General features: G+C 36.7%; 1 long non-coding RNA gene across 2 annotated transcripts in view; it reads left to right on the top strand.

Annotated features, from left to right (window-relative positions):
- The first annotated feature begins 856 nt into the window (after positions 1-856).
- Positions 857-22,942, top strand: part of LOC116447852 — a 51,898-nt gene continuing 29,812 nt past the window's right edge. For both annotated transcript variants that reach the window (XR_004241712.1, XR_004241716.1), the window contains exon 1: positions 857-929. This is a non-coding gene — a long non-coding RNA (uncharacterized LOC116447852). The remainder of the gene's footprint in view (positions 930-22,942) is intronic.

Consider the following 22,942-nt stretch of genomic DNA (forward strand, 5'->3'; position numbering starts at 1 on the left):
TGATCCCAAAGTGGATGGAAACATAAAAAAAAAAACCCCTTAACCCCCCCCCCCCTCCCCCAAATAAACTTGTTATTTCAGGCCTTTCTTTCTTTCGGTTTACAATTTTGAACCTAAACCTCCTATGACCATCACTAGTATCTTACACATTCTAATCCTCAGCTACGTCCTGTCAGTTGCAATTGAGGCTGGAGACAGTTGTTTCCTAAACTACCTCCCATTTCACATTCTCCCCAGTGTAGTCTCTAACTTCTGTTAGAAGTTGAGTCTTTGTTCTTTTCTAACAGGTATTAGATAATTAATGTTTCCCTTTATCACTGGGTCTCACTTTTTCTGCTGCCAAAAATATCTCATTTCCTACCTGTGGTACAGTGGTTTAAAAGAGTTTCTTATCATTACAAATCTTTGTTCTTTGCTTTCTATATTCATTAAAAATAGCCCCAAAAACCCCCAAACTAGTTTAGTCTATTGCTGTGTTTTTAGAACAAATATATATTTCTTAATATTTAACATTTCCTCCATTTTTAGTTCTGTACTTGTCCTTTTAAATTCTAATCTGGGATGTGTTTTCACAATGTAGAAAAAAAAATTCATATTAATTCCATAGAAAATATTTCATCCTTGTACAAGTGAAAAATAACTTTTCAAGTCCTTTGCCCTTACTGTGACCACAAATGCAAATAAGATTGGGTAAACCTGCAGCATGTGGCACCCCTAGTTACTGTAGTTTGTGTATCTAATCCTAAATATACGTCATGATTTGAGGAGATTACAAGATTAAAATTATTTAAATAGACTAGTGACTCTTAATTACCAGCACCCATTACTGGTGCTTTTGTTTCTCCTGCACTGAAAAGGCCTTATAGGACACAGAGGAGCACAACACTAGAAAAGAGGGAGACACTAAGAAGGTTTTGTACAACTTCCTTGTAAGGCTTTTCTGTATTAATTATGTAAGGTTGACTGACAGCAATTTCTTATTTATTACTTTTTTATTTATTACAATTCCATGTGTATGGTGTAGTTTTTTTTCTAATAAGATGGTTCTGGTTGCAACACCTTCATGGAACTCTAGCTGATCATTAAAAAATTCAGTGTTTGGGGATATATATGTAGAAGTTAGAAATCTTGCCTAAAGTCTTTATCCTAAACTAGAAAACCTGATGAACATCATCTGTTCCTTGTCTGATTAAATCTCACTTCCAGAGCCTTTTACATTAGGGTTTTATATATGTATCATGTGTATTATACACATATCATATAATTATGTATATATAGATTACACATATACAGAGTGTACACCTAGAAAATATATCTTGCTGCTCACATAGTGATAAAGATACAGGATCAAGAAGTATGTTTATTTTGTCAAGAGTGTGTCTAAACAGAGAGCTGTTCATCAGTCTTCCCAGGTTACAGGACTGACCAAACTAGGAATGTCAGGCAGGAGCATCATCGGTACAGCATGAAGAAGTAGTTGTTTCAAGCTGAACAATTCAACCAGAAAATACCTGTCAGATCATGTGCAATGTTCTATCTAAACTGCTTTCCAAGGAATATACACTTAGGTTAGCTGTAAGTCCCATTTCTAAGAGTGAGATATCCAGACTTGGATGTCACTTTGTAGGATAAATTTTTAGAGATTAAAACAAAGGGGGAGCTTTCCAAAATGTTAGTACATTTTGTTTGATTGCCTTTCCCCTTTCTCCTTTCCCCTTTTTACCCTTTTCCCTTTCCCCTTCCACTTTCCCTTCCTTTTTTCCCTTTTTCCTTTTGGGATAACTGTTATTAGGAAGAAAAAAGTTTACTGCATTAAACAATCTAACAAGAAAACATTTCTCTTACAATTAATGGCATCTGCAGGACAGATTCTCCTCTCAGTGCTCTCTCTGTATGAACGGCATGTGTATACTGTCTTACGAAACCTATTATAATTAAACTCTAAATCCATCATTCACTTTAATATAAACAGACAGTTGGGGAATATAAAATTAGGTGTAAAATCATGTGCTTTTCTAGGTGTATCAGAACCAAATTGATAACAACATAATCAAATACTATTTAAAATAAAGTTGAATTAACTGGTTACTCTTTCTGGTGATTAAGCTTCATTTTGATTGAAACACAGTAGTCACGTCACTTAAAAAAAAACCCCTAATAATTAACACCAGCATTATCAGCATTGTCACTGGCAAAGCAACATACAGCACAAGTCATAACAATATAAGAAATTGCATTTCCTATAGGGGATGTAGCAAACGTGAACTTATATTTCAGTAAAGTTCTGAAGCCACTTGAACTTTGTTCTGTTATCTTAAGAAGACTTCTTATATATTTTAAAACCATGATGATACTTGACTCCAGACCCTATTAATAGTACATCTTTCACTTGGAAAAAACTGCAAAGAATGCATGCTTTTGAAATATGCTGTCAGGATACATTTGGCACTAAAAAATAAAATTTAAGTGTAAGTTAGATGTGGGGAATTATTTGGATAACAGGAGTCCATTGTATTTGCACCCTGCTCTCTTCTTTAAAGTGAGATGAACTAATCTTATGTCTCTGCTCTATAACTTTACAAGGGCAAAAAAGGGACATAATTTTCTTCCTCCAGATTACTGTGTTATATGCACTTAGTGTTCATGTTCATGAATTCACACCATGAATTAATTCATGAATTCATGAATCACACCATGCATTAATGTCATGTGCTATTCATCTGATTTTCCTTCTAGCAGTGGCTAGGAAGGTGCAGAAAGGCCATGTTCAGGAGTTAATGCTCATATTGCCAATGTTTGCATGCTGAAAGAATGGTTTATTTGCCTTTCCAAACATATTTCTAAGACATTTGGTGTGTTGGTGACATCTTACCAAAAATGTGTTTTCACAGTTATTTTGTCTCAAAGACCTTCAACTATTCTACTCTTAGGAATAATCACATCAATGTCTATTGATCCCTTGAGAAACAGTAAAACAAAGCCACACTACAAGATGAAAAACGCTCAATATCAAAGTCTGTTTTGGCAATATTTACTGATCAGAACTATGTAGGGACAGAGTAAATGGCTCAAGATTTTACATAAAATTGTCTGTTTTCTGTACTGGGTAGGAGGCAATAAGCAAACCCTATATTGCTTGTCTTCTTGATTGAATGTGATAGAAAAGCTTAGCTGTCCTGAGAAAACACTTTTGAAGGTAACCATTTTCTGATACTATTTCATCTTATGTAGTTCCCCCTCAGTTTAAGATCCCACTAGAGTTACTAACTGTGAACAAAGCTGGCCCTTTACTATCCTGAAACAGATTTTTTTTTACATCCGATCTGATCTAGTATCAGCAAAAGGCATCAGGAAGTAACTGATACAGATGAGACACATTATCTGCAGCTTCCCATGCATAAAGCGCACACACATACAAAGTCTGTAGTCTTCCTACTGGAGCTTCATTGCCTCAGACAAACCTGTACACCTGATTCTTGGCCTACACTCCTGCCAGAAGGATGACAGCCATGAATTCTACACTTCGGGTGCCCTCGTCTTGAGTTTCTGCCTTGGCTGCTGGAGTAGGAAGCTACCTTCCAGGCCTCTTCCAGTCAGGGGTTCAACACAACTGCCATAGAAGCAGGATCCAAGGCTAACTTGAGAGAGTGGCAAGTTTTTCTGCCCTTCCCAGCAGCCTTTGAAGTATACCTAGGAGACGAATGTTACTTAGAATCATTCACCTTACACAGAACTGAAAATGGGCTGTGCTACCTGAGTCAGCATCTGTGATTCATCATCACCTACCACTTGCTATGGCTGCAGTAGCAGAGCACTGCTTGCTCCCCCAATGATTTCATATACAGATTTCATAGCTAAAATCTGTACCCATCGAGAGCCCAGAAAGCAACTGTGTATTAGGAAGAATCATCTGGCATCTGGAAAGGATGAAGTAGGTATCTATTCACAGCCAGGCATGGGCATATCACTCCTGTGATACTGCGTACCTTTCTCTCACCAGCCCTACAATAGCCCCTTGAATCAGAGCACAAACCAGATTTTTCCCATGATGTACTTGTGAAGGCAACAGCTCCAACCAGTAACAGCAGACTCCTAGTCATAGATGACATGGCTGAAGATAGGAACTTTCCATGTCCCAGCAGCATTCCTCAATCTGCTGTCAGATTTCTCTCTGGATTACCAAAGCACAACTGGCACATGAGAGAAGTTGGGAGTGTGTGTATGACTGGGCACAAGGACAATGTTTGCAAGACATACAGCAGAAAGAGTAAGAATTGGTGAACCTGAGTACTTGCTGCTCTGAATCCTCCCTCCCCTGCCTTTTTCCTGAGAATGTTAATTGCATGTCAGGCAGAGGAGACACAGGTCTCCAGATACCAAAAAATGGCAGAAATACTGCAGGCATGGCTACGGGTACACTGGCAAAGAATCGCCTGGTCCATTGGCAGTAGGATGGATGAGCCTTATTTCATTGTGTCTCCTCCACGCCATGTAAACATAGCTGCTGATCTGAAAATTAAGGGTACTTCTGGCAGTTGTTAAGCCTTCCTGGCTCATGGAACCACTGAAGTAGCTTCATCCTTCTTCTAACTGCCCATCAGTCCAGCTACAGCAACTAGACCAAACACTGTGGCAATCAGCCCAATGGAGCTAAGACAGGACCACATCCCTGTTGCTTTTATTGGTTGTTGGGGTTTTTTTATGGAAAAGAGGCCCAGTAGCCATTCAGCCTATTTTTCCCTTTGTTTTCCCACTGTAAGAGTAACTTTGCTAATGTGATAAATTTTGCGGTCTGGTGACACCTTGCCCAGTGCATTTCCTCCCGTCTTCCCTGGGCCCTGCTTTGACACTGGTGTAGCAAGCCCACAGTCTAGGTCTGACAAATCAGAAGATGTCCAAGGCAAAGTAAGGCTTGCACTGGGAGATGGCAGGTAATGGCCTGCTCTCTGTTACTTGAAGAAGTCCATAATGGAGTTTCTGAGAACATTGAAAACTCAGGGGCGTAATAAAGGGAGAGGTGGGAAAAGGTCTTGGGGAAGGGGAACAACTTCATCAAGGAATGCTTAACAGTGCAGGTGTAGAGAGTTCCTACAGGAACTGGATGCAGAAAGCAGCCCAGGGCAGCAATACTCGGCTACAGCAAGGCTGGGGAAGAGGTAGGTAATTGTGTGTGCTACAAACCATTAAATGCTTTGATCTGATACAGCAGAAAGGAAATCTACAAATCTACTGATGGATTAACTACATATAATTCAGCAGTATGAGAAGAGTAGAAACTTAGAGAAAAAGAGCACTTACATGAAGTCTGTCTAGCACAAAAGGCTTATATTAAGATAGAATAAAAGTCTAATTAGGATTCTTGCATGTGACAGCATGATAGTAACCACTTGTGAGAAAAGACAAGTTTACAGATGTTTTCTTCTGAGATCTAGCAGTTTGGGGATTTCTTCAGCCCTACTGTTGAATCTAATATGCCATGTTATTGCTGTCATTCTTGAATTTGATTATGAGGTATCTTTTAGGATAGGATCAAATAGAATAAAATTTACTTGTTTGCTGAGAACCTGCTGTGACGGTGAAAGTAATTTTATTGTTTATGAAAAAGAAGCCTTCTGCTGTACAAGCCACCCTAAGTGGCCTAGGTATTTTCAATTTGAATCACATCATTGACATATTAATAGTTTTGCTGAAATCCATCTTAATATATATATATCAGAAACTACTGAAGATGGAATTTCAGGAGTTCTCTACCTCCACTGAAGTTTATTTCTCAGATGAAGTACATTAAACTCTATATCAGAACATAAAGGTGTAGACTGTGTTACATTTCTGTAGCACACACTTTTAGTCAATTTAGATATGGTTGAACTCAATTATATTAAAGTTTTTTTTCCAGCTGAAATGATCCTATGGTTCTATGTTTCCATGATTCTGTAATTCAGTGCCAGGTCCAGCAGCTGAATGGAGTCCACAGTGACTGTGCATCAAGTCTGCTGCCTCACTGCATCACTCTGGAACCCATATTTGGGCCACAGACAGGAACTCGGCCTACTAGGAAGGACCAAGATAATTAGACAGTATGGTTTGCTGATGCTGTCTCATACCCAGTCAGCTCAGACAATCTGCAATAATCTATACAGATCTGTACAGATATATCTGTATACTCTTAAGTGCACTAAAACATGTCATTTATTTTTGTTCACACTAAAATAATTGGATGCTTAGTACTGAAAAAACCCTGAAGTTTGGGTACTAATCCGGGTACTACCTTCAGATTAGGAAACACTTGATTCTCTTTCTACTAATTTTCCTACTTCTGCATGTCTTTCCCCTATCTGTGAAATGATGCTTAAAAAAACTCTTATTATTACAAAAATATCCATATATATAGGTAGATATGGATACATATGCTCCTATATACTCTTCTATGTAATGATGCTCTTCTCTATTATTTTAACTTTTCAGTTTTAGGACCTAAATATTTTCTCTGGGTGTATTGGCAAAATAACTACCTCACCTTTTGTTAACTTAGGAAGTATTAAGAATTTGACCAGTAGGATTCTGTACCATCTGTACAGTAGTGTATGGCATTTAGCTAGAAGATGAAGCTTCTACAGATGAAATATTAGTGTTTCAGGAAAACTAATTGATATCTGTGAAAATCCAGCCTCACTGAGTAGTGACAGACTTGAAATTATTAAAAGCAAAAAAAGAGGAGACTGCAGTCAAGTCTTGTCACTTTTGCTTCCCTCTAGAGGGTTAAATAAAAATATTCAATGTTATAGTAGCACAGGAGCAAGAAAACCCACACTGTATTTATTAGGGCCTGCCAAAGATACGTTATTCGGTGTAATATGTCTCTGTATATAGCCTTGGAAATATTAAGAACAAGTAGACTCAATTGAACCATGTAGAAACTTGCATCCTGTTTTATGAAGAATTTGTCATAAAGAGTGATTCAGTGGTGTTCTATGAGGAAGAAGGTTATTATAAGATGGTTTTAGTAAAAAAAGATTGTGCTTACACAGAGGATATCTAGGAGAGCGGTGTGTATAACAGACACTAGAACTTTAGCAGCTATTCTGGACTATTTAATATAGAGGTGGATGTATAGCAGAAGAGCAGTCTACAAAAGGAGTGCAGTGATATAAACTCAGTTTTCAATCTGTTTGGCAGCTAGCCTTGAGCTGTGATTATTTTTAAAGGTTTTCAGTAAAAGTGGGTAAATTAAGTACAGAAAAATGACTCAAAAAATCAATGAGAAAGTTATCCCAGCCAATGGTATTAGCTGCAGACTTTCTTACCACATTCAGTGACTTTTGCACCAATAAGTCCTATATCAAAAATGCTTTTCTATTCTGATCTTCATCATAAGATTTGCAAGGGCTGTTCTTTCACCAAGAAAGTCTACAGCTTTTGAAAAATAATTGTGAATATAATTAATGACGAAATTTAATCTAAAAATGAGTATTAAACCACAAAATGGTCAAGATGTTTTGGTGTCTCATGCTGACCAGTTTCAAAAGCAGTTTAGTACCTACGTAGAAGGGTTTGTACAGGTACCTTCCAGCTCAGAGTAAATGGGAAGCCAATCACTTAATGCAACTACTTTGAAAAATTGATCCCCAGATGAATTTAGGTAGCAAAATCTACTCATAAAATTGAAACATGGTGTATTTTACCCTTAGAAAACCTGGTATCAAAGTTATATGTAAAGAAATCTGAAGCAGATCTTTGCTGCTTGAGAGTTATGCTACTGTCAGTACCCGAACCAGCTTGTTTAGACATTCATCTTGAAATCTACCTTACAGCCTGCAATATCAAAACCGTAGCATATAGACGAGGTCTCAGTCTTACAACACCATGAACTAAATGGTGCATTTTCTAGGTCTGCTTACACTTATTCTGAAACATTATCTTGTAAATTCTCACCTATGAGCAAATTGACTAATCAATAAACCATCTATCTGAAAACAGAAGAAAAAAAAACTAAATTACATTGATTTTACTGGTAACTACTGCGCTATTCATGCACAAAACAAATATTATGGACTTAAAAATGATGGATATATCCTTTATATTTGCTCAAAGAACTCATAACATTTGTAGTCCTATAGCAAAATGTTGATCTACTGTTGTTGTATAATGCAAAAAGTCACAGTGCCATGCCTATGCATATTGAACAGAAAAATTCATGGATATAGTAAGTGTTTTGTTACCAACCATTGTCTCTCATACAAGTATCACATATTGAAATGCAATCCTCATGACTTTTGCATGGAATCACTGTTCCTAAACAAAGCCATAAGATTTTCTATGTATATCTGTTTTATTCATACACATAAACTCAAACACAAATAGCAATTATTGTATATCTGTATTGTCGCTAAAACTAGCAGTGTCCTATGACCACAGGGCTTTAATCATGGGTGCTATCTCTTTTCATGAAAAACAGCAGAATGTGCTTCTGTCTTACCACAGCATGGTAGAAAGCCCAACAGTAAAGATGGAAAAAGGAACTTGATGGTTTTTTATGTTACTGGTATAATAAACAAGAGCTGTTTTAATTCAAAGGTGTGTTGGATATTAAAAAGTCATTACTTTTGCAGGCCAGATTGTGCCTTATAGCAAATTATATATGATATGTATTGATAGTGGTGGTTTAATATTTGTTGACATAAAAAAATGCACTACTAAATCATCCCTTGGGAAGTATAGCACAGCAGCCAGAACTCAGCCCTCAGTTACAGGCTGCCTTCCTTCTTCTAGTCTGAAAATAGTTTACTAAAGAATCTGCCTGATACAACAGTGGAAATGACATTACATATAATTGAACTAAAAGCTTTTGACTGCTTAAGTGGTGAGGAATTTCAGTGTCTACACCATCAGTTGATTGAGCCCTACAATTACAGCCACTTGAATTGTCATGCTTGATCTCAAAATACATGCCCCATCTTTTAAGTGTTAAGCCTGAGGACTCCAATGTGAGTATTTGCCTTCACAAGTGTGGAGTTACCCTTCAGCCATCTCACACTCACAGAGTGATGTTAACGTGACCGCAAGTAGCATGACCCCCCCTTGGATACTCTCACTTTCTCACCAGGCCTAAATACATTTTCTTTCTTACTCTCGGGGCCCCTAAGCAAGAGTTACGTTAAGGCCACTCCAGATGCAGGTGGCGATGTTTACATAAATTCCTATTCTTGGCTGTTCCCACACCTATTAGTTAATAGAGTCCTACCTTGTCCTTGATGTCAGATTAGCCTTTGCAGCCTTAAGAATAGGGAAAGCCCTGCCTCACCCTCTGTATACCAGAATCATCACTAGACTAGCAGGACAGCGCCTCCTTCCCATTTTAGATTTTATTGCAAAGTTTTCTGGTTTTATTATTTTTCAATAGCACAGTGAGATTTTATTGCATGTCCTGCTTGCAATTCATATGTTAATTGGCTTTCAAATTGCCTGTTGTCAGAGGAATCTGCTGCTTTGCCAGAATTTTTGATTTGAGTTCAGTCTAAGGCCAGTACTTCTCTGTGCTGTATTTATGAGATTGTTTTCCATAACCTATTCCCCCCAGTTTCCTTGCAAAGCCCTCAGATTTGCACATGCATTTACTCCTTCAGATATTTTGATAGTTCTAATTAGCATACATCTTCAACATTGTGCAATTGTCTTCAATTATCTGTTTCAGTTTTAGAGGTTTTTAAATTGCCCCTATGAAAGTGCACTGTCAACAGAGACTAGCAATAAAGGTAATCCTGAGAATAGCAGACCCCAAAATGCATGGTGACAAGGTTTGTTAATTACTGAAGTGGAATTAGAGTGTATAATTAAGATAAAATTATCCAGTTCATAGACGGAGAATGTCAGAATATGGCCCTTCAAATATATCACTCATCTATTCTGTAATTCTTTTCCTCTAATTTTATAGCATATTTGTTGGCTCAGTAAATGTCAGCTGCGAGCTGAAAACTTTTTTAACTGGAAGAAATGATTTATAAAAATGAAAGTGGTTTCAGTTACGGTAGTTAAATTCCCTAGAAATAGTCTGGAAATTGCTTGCTAGTGCTGAGAACACTCGAAAGGTTTCAGCCTTTTAGAGCCATTAGTGATACTGCCTTATTAACTACCTTACCTCACACAGGTGTGAATGAACTATGTTATACAGCAGCTTTGAATTATCGTACACTCAGAAACTTTTTCTCAATATTGGAAAGAAAAAAGGTTTTTCAAATTACATAGTAATACAACATTTACCTTGTAATGTTTTGATAGCCCAGATTATGAGAATAGACTTTAATACTTTGTTTAGCATGAGAAATATTGCTGCCCTCTACCATTGGCAGCCGACTTTGTTGATGTGGTGGGATGACCTTGGCCATCTGCAAGACTCCTCTCAGTTGCTCTCTCAGTCCCCTTCCTCTAGGGAGGACCAGGGAAATGGAAAAGCATGTTGGTCAAGATGAGGACAGGGACATCACTAGCCAGTTATTGTGATGGGGAAAAATAGGCTCAACTTGGGGAAAAGTAATTCAGTATATTCCACTGGCATGCATTTCTTTCTTACTTCTCAGTTTGAGCGGCAGGTCCTTGCTCAGCCACTTCAGTTTTCTGCCTGACTTGTTTGATTCCTTACACATGGGGATGGACAGCTCTTGCACTCTAAGAAGTGCCCTTATTTTTAGTTGTGTCCTTATTTGTAATAAAAGTTATGTAACGTGAAATATTTTTGTACATTAATAATTTTCTTTTTCACTGTTTATCTGTACATCTTTTTCCCCTTTCATATTGGTAGGTAAGACTGAGCTCACCACATGCTACGTACGAAGTTCATTATACATGTGTGAACAATCTTACTGATGCCAGTGGAACAGCTTATCTCTGTAAAATACGTTTTATGTATAAACTCTTGAGATTTGAGTCCAAGTATTTATATTTGGATTCCACATAGGAAGAAAATTAACCAAAGGAAAATAAATTATTTCTTTATATTTCCCTGTTTGATGGGAAATGGGTTTTTTGCAATGCATATGATGAAATCATGATAGTAGCTCCTTAGGCACATAAATCCTCATGTCTCCTTAAATTTACACTGTGTAATTGTCATAATTTTGAAATAAGTCTGACCAGTGATTCTTGTATATAATCAACAAATTGAACCACAATACTATGGTTTATCACATGGTTGATGTTTTAGGAGAGACGTTTGAAAGTGGAAATATAAACACTGGGATACATAAAATTAGTCCGTATGAACAGTTCTCTCATTTTTTGTGTCAGATCTTAGTGAAGATTGCAGCTACATTCCTTAGAAACATAGTCTGTAACATTTTTGTTTGAAAAATGAAAAATTAAAACTTTGCAGAGGCCTCAACTGAGTTTTTAAAAAGTCTCATTAAGTGGATGGTTGTACACTTTGGGTTTGTTTATTTCCTGATGGATTGCAAACATAATTAATCAATCTAAGAAATGTTTGAAGTATCTGTAGTAATTTCCATCAGTTGAAAGACTCAGCAGTACTTCATGGATAAACTTGTTTCCCTTCTGTATTTTAATTGGGCACTAATAATGTGCTAGTTTATAATTTAAGGGTAATTTCCATAATTGATTTTTTAGAGTTGCAACCATTCCACATCCAAAACATCAGATGCTTTTAGAAGAAAAATTCAATTACAAAATTCTTCTGCACCATACTTGACTTTTCTTAAGCAATCAAATGATAATCAGATAATGTTTAAGCTTTATTGAGTGATTTTCCCCCCAGTAATCTTTCAGTGCTCATCAACAATAAATTACTTTATGGAGAAAATGCTATTTGGATTGATAGTGGTTTTAATCCTTATTTTGTAAGCCAAATTACTTATTTTACCTTTTTTCACTAAGCAATATGCTTCAAAATGCAGAAATCTCTATAATTTACTAAGTTAATGGCTTTCTCAACTCTACCCCACATGATTTTCTGTGGAAAATAGCAGACCTTAATTATGGCATCTGATAATGCTGCCTTAATTTGCAGATAGTCAACATCACTAGCCCCATATATTTTTGTTTTCCTGTGGAAAACTGTATAAGGAAAATAATATCCTGTTTAAGTATAGGCCTATTTTTGAGCCAGTAGTCAGCTATACAAGCATTTCTAAGGTTTGAGGACTATGACTTGTTGAAAAATTAGAAGGAGTGTATAAACATCAATTGTGACATTCAGCATTTCTCCACAATTCAGTGATCTTCTCCAGTTGTTCTGCTCTTTGGGAACTATGGAACATATGAATCCCGTGACAGTCATAATAAAAGGAAACACTGCCCTTCTGTACACTGGCTCTGGGGTTTTTATTCACAGAAGATGGAACTGAGAAGTGATGACTGGTTGGCCTAAAAGATATAGCCTTTTCAACAACACAGTCTAGATGCTGCAAAAGACATGGAGCCAAAACATGGGTATTCCAGAAGAAAAATGTGAGAAGAGATTCTGTGAAGTGAGAGAGAAAACAAATGAACAAAACCATAAAAACCCTCACTTTAAATGCAAATTTTTAAATACAATTGCCCAAAGACAACAAAATTGCATGGCAGTTACTTGTTTCAGCTTGACTGGAGTACGCCACTTAAAGATTACCTAAACAATTATTTAACTGTAAGAGCGAGTCAGATGTAGACGCAGAATTGCTTGCAGCAGTATTCCAATACTACTCCAAATAGAAGTTTTGAGAGGAGGGGATTTTATTTTTGCCCTGGATTTCACCTCATTGTTAAATGTTAGTTTCAAAGGAAAGCAATTCCAGAAATACTGTGTTGTAAGCAATTAACCTTTTTATTTCTAGGTATGTAACAATGTAGGAATGTGACAATATATATCTATTTCAATGATATATGTAAGTATAGCAATTTACCCAAATGAGTATCTAGCTATGCTGTCTCATGAGACATTGACCTTTGTCTTCCTTTGTCTTACTGGAAGAAAAGTAAATATTGACCCCCTCAGTTAATGCCTGTAAGTCAGTAAATGCTCCATAGAACTCTATCACTGCCACCAGCCAGCTAAACTAGCAGTACAGAAACTTGGACAAACATCTGTATCACCATTTTCAAACATCTACTTCATATGGAGTAATGTATTTTTGTGTATATGACAGTCCACATTCAATATTTCATCTGCTTGTTGGAGGAGTGCATTTAAGTGGCAAAATATCTGTCTGTTGTTTTTAATAAAAACTTTTTTTTTTCCCCTGAAAATTAGTGTTTTTTAAAAGTCACATATGCTACAGAATTAAGCTTTCCTAACTTCTGGGTTGTTTCCAAATGCACTTTCAAGTAAAAATCTCTGGTTCAGGTATAAAATCATTTTAAAATCACAGGATAAATCTGCCATCATAACCTTTTTTGTTACTGTTGAATATAAACAAGGAAACAAATAAACCAGCCTGAAAATGGCTGTCATGACCTGAACTGTAGGGAAGTTAAACAATAACAGGTGTCCTTGCATTTGGAAGTAAGTTTGGATTTAGAATAAATTATCTCAAAAGTTCACACCTAGAAAAGAGACTCCAGACAAAATCCTAACCCATTTTTTGTGAAGCCTAAGTTAATAAATGACTGCATACAGAAATTCAATTGACCAGGCATATTTCCAGCTTCATCCAAATCTGAAAGGTTTATAAAACTGAATCCTGCTCTGTGATTAATACCCCTCACGGAAGTTCCATAAGCTCTAAAAAGTATATTTTTGCATCCTACCTGTTCTAAAGTTTGTACTTCTGAGAAAGATGGTATGTGCACTTTGAAATATGATTTCTTCAACTGGATTTTTGCTACTGCAAGTTTGATGAGACACATGTTTCTTCAAATTGGCAGAACACTAAATAACTGATTTCTGTACAGAAGTGCCCTGGCTGGATTACTTCAATGTGATTCCTGCTTTTCTTTTACATGTTTTTTGACAAGTAATCCACTCTTAAACTGCTTTCCAGAAACACTGTTCTTATCATAATGGTCAGTTTTTCAAATCTCCATAGTGTATGGATTTGTTTCCTAAAGAAATTTGTCTTAAAGATTTTTTTTTTTGAATATGAATATTTTTGTCATTTTTTTCCTTAATTTTATAGTGCCTGTATTTAAGTTCATTATTAAGTCAGCCCTAGTCAGAGTAGTTTTCCTGTCATTCTTTGAGCCATGCAAATGACTGTTGTCCTCCAGAATAATTTCTGATAGGGTAATCATTTCTGATAGGCACTGCAGGATAAATGAACTATATTGTGGGGGCTCTTACAGACTGCATGTGTTTGGGAAGTTATTAATTGAACACCCTGGATTGTGAAAGGTATTCTTTAAGCATGGCTTCTGAAAGACTACTCAGAGTTCAGTATCATGTTATTATAATTAAACAGAAATCTTGGCCAGTGAGCTGAGTATTGTAGCCACCATTACTGACACAGGGCTATGCATATTACAAATTGCAATTGACAGCAACTTTTCCTTGCTGTTAAGTGTTGGAAAACACTTGTTGGATATTAGATTTCCTCATGAAATAGAATGGGAGAATGAATAAGATGCAATGGTTAAAGTAACACTTCTAAAGATGAAGAGTTCCTTTGAGGATGGGACTTGTCAAAGAAACAGCAGTAGTGTGGGGATTGTATTATGGAGTTGTGGGGTTTTGGTGGCTCTTTTAATGGGACAGGGTAAAATTTTTATTAATGACTTGGGCTTGATTCTGCCTTCAGTGCTGTATCATGGGGATTTTTTTTTTTTTTTTTTTTTTTTTTTTTTTTTTTGATGGAGTTAATCAGCATAAAGATGGAAAAATAAAATCTATGAGAATGGTTTTTCCTTCTGGTTCACTTATTTAGGTCATATTTTTAACAGAAATGAAGTAAATCATATGTTTTCATTCCACATACATCACTTTGAACTTATTGTTACTGACTCATTTGAAAGGAAAAGACTGGTCTCTATTGAAAACTGCCTTCTTATGGAACAATTGGGGCTTTTTTTAAAATATAGCAAACAATGTAGCTGAAGTTCAGCAAGAAAATATAGAAAACAAAGACTTGTCAATGAGTAATATGTATATATTTCTCCTTTAGACTTTAAAAAACCACAAATGTACTGTTAAAACCTTATATTAATTGCAAGAGAAGTCTTAGTCATAAGACTGTTCTTATACCAGACTGAGTTTTTTGTGTGACACACTGAAAGTCTGGGTAATTTTTTTGGCAAGTTGAAGTCCCTTGAAAAATATTTTCACAGTTGAAGTGCTGACATAATCTTAACTACAGCAGTGTGATCATACAATAATTAAAATTTAAAAAAAAATCATTAAATAATCGATCTCCACAAAACAAAAACAAGTGAAAAGCATGTATCTGTACTTGCATTTCCTGAAGGGATATCAAAGTCTGGGTGCTGCCAAAGTGCACTGTTTTTCTTGATATTTACTCTGCATAAAAGAAACTGATTTTTTTTTTCTTTTTTTCAGCAACAGTGCTCAATTTCTATTAAGAGCATTGTATATTATCCTGTCAAGACAAAACATCACATAGCAGCTCCAGATATCTTTCTAACATTCTTTTATGGGTTTCTACTAATGTATATGTGCCATTAAGACAGACCACTCTGATGTAGTCATGTCTGTCTACAGGTGGCTGCCTGTGCACTGCACAATTATGTTGCTGAGTGTATACCAGACTTTTCATTCCATGAGTAGAACAGAAATTTACATATAAAGTGAGCTTCTTTCCTGCTCACCCTGGTGATAGGTGTTACATTTTTAACACATAGCAGTTTGTTTAAAATTCGGTTCCAGTTCTCAGGATACATTTTCCTCAGGTATTTTATTTCTTCAGATGAAGAAGGACAAGAGGCTGTGTGTGCTGACTATTTTAGAACTACTTTTTCTAAGTCATTGATTTTGTTTACCATTATACTCTTCCCTTATTTCTGTTTGGAGCTGAAAGAATTCTCCCTTACATTCTGACATAAGGATGTATCATTTTGAAGTAGAATAACCAGATCTCAGTCAAGAATCATGCAGTTTCCAACACAGCAGCATCTAACAGCATAGTGGTTTGAATCATGCAGAATTATACTTTACTGTAGGTACTTACAGTGGAAGGATTAAACTGAAATCCACTGTTTTCTTGGGATGTTTGCGGTGTAATTCATTGTCATGGTTTAACCCCAGCCAGTAGCCAGGCCAAGCAACACAGTTATTCAGTCACTCCTCTACCAGTAGGATTAAGAGACCAGAAGGGTAAAGCTGGAGAACTCAAGGGTTGAGATACAGACAGTTTAAGAGGGAAAGCATAAGCTCCACACAGAAGGAAAGCAAAACAAGGAATTAATTCACTGATTCCCAAGGGCAGGCAGGTGTTCAGCTGTCTCCAGGAGAGCAGGGCCCCATCACATGTAACAGTGACTTGGGAAGACAAACATCATCACTCCAAATGTCCCACCATTCCTCCTACTTCCCCCCACTTTATATACTGAGCATGATGTCATATGGTCTGGAATATCCCTTTGGTCAGTTTGGGTCACCTGTCCTGGCTGTGTCTCCTCACACTTCCTAAGCATCCAAAAATTCCTCTCCAGCATGGCAGTGCAAAAAGCAGAAAAGGCCTTGAAAAGGCCTTGTGAAAGCCCTGCTCAAGAATAACAAAAACATCTCTATATTATCAAGCCCCGTGTTCAGCACAAATTCAAAATACAGCCCCACACCAGCCACTGTGAGGATAGTTAACTCTACCCCACCCAAAACCAGTACATGCATGTGTGTGCATGTGCTACCTCTAATGAACACTGGTTTTTCATCTTCTGCTGTTTCTCTTTGTACTCTGACATCTGGGTCCTTATTCCTTTGTTGATACTTGTGGAGAATGCGCCTGAATAGGTAGTACTGAGTAGGTATTTAGTAAATATTCCTGCACAATGAGACAAGAAGGAATACTAGAAGAAGAAAAGAGAGAAACACGCAGGTGTTGTAGCCACTGAGCCAGCAGCTATGATGGCTGAGGGGCCAAGGAGCCCCGAAATAGCAGGGGCCTGCTGGTAGACCAGTTTCGAGGTTTGAGAACACCCCCTGACCTCTTGGTGAGAAAGGAAAAGCCTCTCCCGTCACGCTTTGTGCTGCTGTGCGGACTTGGTCTGTCTGAATGGCTTGTTACCCTGCACGCCCCAGGCCCTCCCCATTGACTCCCATTCCCCAGTCCCGCCTTTGCACTGCCCCTGTGCCCTCAGACCATTGGTCTCTGATGCTCTCAGAGACCCGTACAAAAACACTGGACCCTGCATGGTCCGCTCCCTTTAGTGTCTGGTCTTCCTCCGCCACAGGATGCAATAAACCTCATCCATGGAATACCCAAATGGGAGAGCCCTCCTGACTCTTTGCCTCTGGTAATGCTGAGCAATCCGGCTTGAGTGTGTGTGCGTGAGAGTCCGCGCCCGAGAGCCGCGCGGGTGAAAGGAGTCAGCTTGCTGGAGTGCAGTACTGCACCCACTGGAATGATCCCATAGCCAGGGACGTTTCAGGGAAACGCAGCTACCCTTCGAGGACCCCACATACAGTGCATTACACAGGAAGAACAATTAATCTGTAGGGTATTACCTGCTAATTAGAATGGGAAAGAATTACCACTGCAACGGAAATCATCATCATCAAATGTTTGTATCCTAAGCTTGTAAGCCTGCATCATATAAATTATAGTCTGCTGTAAACCTGAAGACTCAGCCTGAGTTGAGTGTTCAGGCTGTTAATAAATCACCATGGTTTCTTTCTAATGGGTTTTGAATCTTTAATAAGAAGCAAAATTTCTATCAAATCAATGATAAAAAATTATTGCCTTTATGAAAATAAGCTTTCCAGATGAACTTCACAAAAAAAGTCAGATGATTTAAACAATAATTTGAAATTGCTGAGAAAACTTAATAGAAAAACTGAGTTCTGTGTGGTGACATTTGTCCACACATGGAGAGTATTACAGGTGTTTAACGCTTGCAGGTGGAACAGAAGGAAAAGAAGAGAATTGTTGTGTTCATTATACCATATACTGAAGCAAAATATCAATGATTCATTTATTCGTTGTACATGTATGCGTATATGTTTAATTTTAGTGTACTTTGCTTGAGGGGGTGAGTTTTATAGGAAACAGTTCAAATTTCCACAATTGGAGTATCATCTCCAATACTTAAATATGAAAAAGGCTTTCTAGGCTGATAACAACATAAGGTCATCTTTAGGCAGCTGTAGTCTTTGTATATATAGTAGGAAGATTACATTAAGATTAATCCAGAACAATATTCTGGAAAATAACAGAGATAAAGTGCAGAGGAATGCTTTTAGGCCTTGTTTTTGGAGACAGTGTCCATCTGCTGATGAAGGTTCTCAGAAAATTATTGTAGAAATAGATGTAGAAGTGATTTCATTTGCGGGAAATGGCTTTTTAATTCGACTATATTGATGTAATTTTGTCCACATTTCAAATAGTCAAGTTCCTATCAGGAGCTTCCTTTATGCAGTAAACTTCTGATAACTTGGGCAAACATCATATGACATGTGAAACCCTGTTCAGGTATATGATTGTGTGAAAATTACAATTACCATGTACTTGGAATAAACCTTCTACAAGCTGAAACTTTGAGAAGCTGCAGTGTGGCCAGATCAAATCTCAGTGGGAATGATGAAAAGCCTATCTTTGATATGTGACTAATTCAGGTCTCTGACTAGATGGAAGAAGAGGTGAGAATTCTTCCCCTGATCCTCTGCCTTATATTTCACCACAAAGCATCACCAAACAGAATCAACACCATTCAATAAGAACAGGCAAACAGCTGGCATAATACTTAGCGCTGGTTTATTACTGCTGTAAAGTGTCACTCCACATTTAGTATTGATGTATGTCATAGGATGGTACAGTGGTCTAGTACCTCCCTCAAAAATATGTATTCAAAGGAGAAAAATTTGAATATTTGTAACTTCAAACTTAAAATTTATGATTTTTCCCCCTTCAGTGCTTTGATTGACAAAATTCCCATTTTCTGAAATGTAAATTTCATTCTAACTAGCACAGAAATCCAAAACAGAATATAGAATTTAGAAGTATATCATTAGAGCTAAAAATATAGACTAACATTACCTTTTTGTCACTCTTACACTCACATAGCAATAATTTAATAGCTGAACTATATTATCACCTTCTTGCCCAGTCATGCCATGTCCTGCATCTTTCCCTAAAACAAAAGTACTGTTAATTCTGAATAAGCTTTTGCATTTCTTGAAACCAAAATTCTTTCACTTTATAGGGCAGAAAAGGCTTTTGCTGTTTAAGTGGAAAGTACATTACGTTGTTCTCTGAAAGTTTAAAGCACCTATGTTTTTAATATAACCATAACTTCTGGTTAAAAGCTTGAAGAATAGAACTCAAAATTAAGTTCATTTCCAGAGAATTTCAACCAAAGCCTATCTTGAAGCCTTATGTACATAAAGTACACTAGCAGAGAACTATGTCGCTTTTTTCTGATCGGTTGTCTGGAAAATGTATTAGAGGAATGTAAGAAATGCAAAGAAAAAGATCATGAAAGACTGTGATTTGTAGAAGTAACAGCTGATGACTGTCATCCACAAAAATAACCCTAAAGTAATAAGTAAAGGAATCGCAAAAGCAAAAAAGACGTTATTAAAGTCTCTATTGCCAGATTTCATGGTTTGGTTTTTCCTAAATATTACAGTTCAAAAGCTAACCTGAATTGTCCGTCTTGATATTTAAAAGCACAACTTCATCATTAACATTATGTAACATGTCCTAGGCAGTACCTTTGCAGTGTCCAATATATGAAAATAATCTGGTTTACTCTCTGTTTAACATTTACTTTGTGTCACCTAATTTTCAGAGAGAAATGTGACAAAGAAACAAGATGGAGGGGCTGAAATGTCTGGCCATACATGAAGTCTCTGACACATTACTCAACAGCAGGCTTGTGGAAGGACAATACTCTCTCATTTTCACATTGAAATACAAAAAAAGTCACAGTAAGCCATGTTGGTCACAAATTAGTAGTGTAAGTTAAAGAGAGCTAGAATCAAATCAAATAAAATAACCATCCCAGCAAGTAATTCAGATTCCACATGCAATGAGTCTTCAAACAGCCATTTACCACCAAATGCCAAGACACATAAAGAGGCAGAAAGAGAAATTAAAGCATGTGGGAGACCCCACTTTCTCCCCTTCCCTCTTCCTCTGCTATGCATATGGGCCAAACATAACCCCAGGATGCAATGCAGCGTAAAAAGTTTTAAATGGGGTGATTATTTGTTTAATGGAACAGCTGCATAGGAAGCCTGCAAGAGGAGGTGCTACCTGTGATTTGGTGCCAAGCAGTGTCCAGGGTCTGGGTAAAGATTTTGTTGATGAGAAGTAACGGTTTAACAATGATTGTCATCATATTTAGCATCCTCACAGCATTTACAAAAGCCAGTAGGCCCATTGAAAAGTAGCCTGTGTAAAAATAAAGACACTTGTAAGGAAGAAATTGAAAAGCAAAGCTAAGGGAATTAAATCTGTATAGGTTTTATGGTCATTACTGAAGGATGCCTTTTGAAAAGTGCAGCACTAATGAACACAATAAAAAAGGTGGTTTAGACAAAAGATAAGAAAAATCATTAGACAAAAGAAACTATCTCTAAAAATCTGATGAGAGCTTTTTCAGAAAGAAAGCAGAAAATATGAGGAACCCTGGGGAAAAAAAAAAAAATTATGCAAAAGACTTTGAAAAGCAATTGACGTAGGAATCAATATCAACAGCAATACTTTCTTCAGATACGGGGAAAAAAAAAACATTTAAGAAGTCTGCTCAGCTAGTTGCAGAGCAGGTTGTTAAAGAGTGCTTAGAGAAGGCAAGACCTGTATAGAAAAGTTAAAATTGTCCAAGAGGTTACACTATGAAGGAATGACAGCAATTCACATGCTAGAACTCATCATAGCAGATGGCTCAGCAGAGGATAAGTCTGAAATTGAGGAGGATATGGAACAGGTTGATAGCATAAACACTCACAAGTCAGCAGGACTGTAATGGCATTCACTTTCTAACAGAACTTAGGGGTAGACCAGATAAATTACTAATAGTATTTGTAAGCAGGAGTTTATCAGTTTTCTTGCTACAAAGCTAGGGTAGAAATTGTAGCACTGACTTTAAAAATAAAAGTTCTAGAAAGATATGGTACAGATCTATAAGCCTGACATTAGTATTAAACCAGTTAAATAAAAACAATATTCATTAATCAGCATCTGTATTTGCATAGTCTGTTTGGAAATGTATTTTTTTGAAGAAAAAGACCTCCCTACCTCCTTCTCTTAAAAGTTTTCTGAAGAAATTAGCAAAGATGAAGATAGGACTGACTCATATATCCCCGACTGATTTTTCAAAGAGTTTTACAAAATGTCTCCCAAAACTTATTTAGCCACTTCTGCTTTATAACACTATTGTTTTTAAAACAATAGTGACAAGTGACAGCTAAAGCAAGGCTAACTTCAAAATTAGCTCAACAAATGTAACAAGGATATTTAAATCTAGAGAAAATAAACTAAGAGGAATAATCAGCTCTTTCATCTTTTCATAATGCATTTCAAAGATTTAGGGTTAGAACCTCCAAGTTTTCAGACATGAAGAAGGTTAGAACTTGAACCCATTTCTCCTTCTGGATTCCATTTTGGGTTTGGCTCTGTTTTTTTCCCCAATGTAATTTATGTTTCTGCTTATTTCTTAAATGAAAGTACCAAGTTCTGTTTGGACCTACTGTTATGCAAAAACACCACTATCTGAGAAAAGTCTACTTCCTTTGTAAACCCTTCTGACAATGAAAACTCTCCAGTATGGCAACTGTAAGTATACAGACAATTACTGCAGTCTTAATAGGGGATATCATTACAGAATACAGATTCTCAAAATTAGGAGGTTGAGTATCCTTAAAATGCCTATTGTTTGTATTGAAAATGGCTTTTCAGAAGCCTTTCCTGTCTTTTATGTGTGCAATTGCAGGAACTCAATGGAAAAATACAAATGCTAAATTGTGTGCTTGCTATGTTGGTGTTTTGATGGGGAGGGTGATTGTTTGTTTTGGGTTTTCTTTTAAGAAAAACCCACATATTTTAGTACAATTTGTAAAATAAATGGCAGGTGAAAGTAAGCTGCTGGAGCCAAGAACAGAATTTAATCAGACTGTACACACTGTTGACAGATTATGTTTAACTGCATTTTTCTGATGAAGAAAAATCTTTGGATAGATTTTTGAAACACACTTTAGTGAAGATTAAAGTGCCTTATTATATTAGGATAATTAGAGATTCCAGCTGTTATTAAATCAAGAGTGAATCTCACTAATTTTCAGTGTTACAGTTGGTATTTCCTTTGGCTTTGTTTCCAGTTAAAGAATGTTCGTTCCTTATTGCATACAGATGTTCAGCCTTCACAACCCTCTTTTTCTGACATAATAAGCTTATTAGTTTATTCCACTTCAGCTTGGAGAATACTATTAGTGATAGGTTTTGTTAAAATATTCGTCATGGGCATTGCAATACGGAGTCTAGATGTATTTTCTTGTTTTCCTACTGCATGGTATTGATCACATCAGCTCTTGGCTCCTACAATCTATCATATTCTATGCTATGAGGATATTAAGAAAACATTTGAATTTGCTCTCCTTCAGACTATCAATCCTTTTGTTCTGTGTGTTATCAAAATCCACAGCAGTACTTTAAAGTCATGTCTGCAAAGTCACTGTGTTACAGAAGTTGTTTGTATCAGACATTGGCATCAGAAGCAGCAGCTACTATAGCAATTTTAAGTTTGATGTCTGATGTTTCTCAGACATCAATTAAGCCTGGTTGAATGAGGATTCAAAGTGACATACACACTATGCTTCTCTTATGAGCTCTGTATTAAGAAAGCATCCTCT

Source organism: Corvus moneduloides, chromosome 1 (genome assembly GCF_009650955.1).
Source record: "Corvus moneduloides isolate bCorMon1 chromosome 1, bCorMon1.pri, whole genome shotgun sequence".
NCBI classification, from domain to species: Eukaryota; Metazoa; Chordata; class Aves; order Passeriformes; family Corvidae; genus Corvus; species Corvus moneduloides.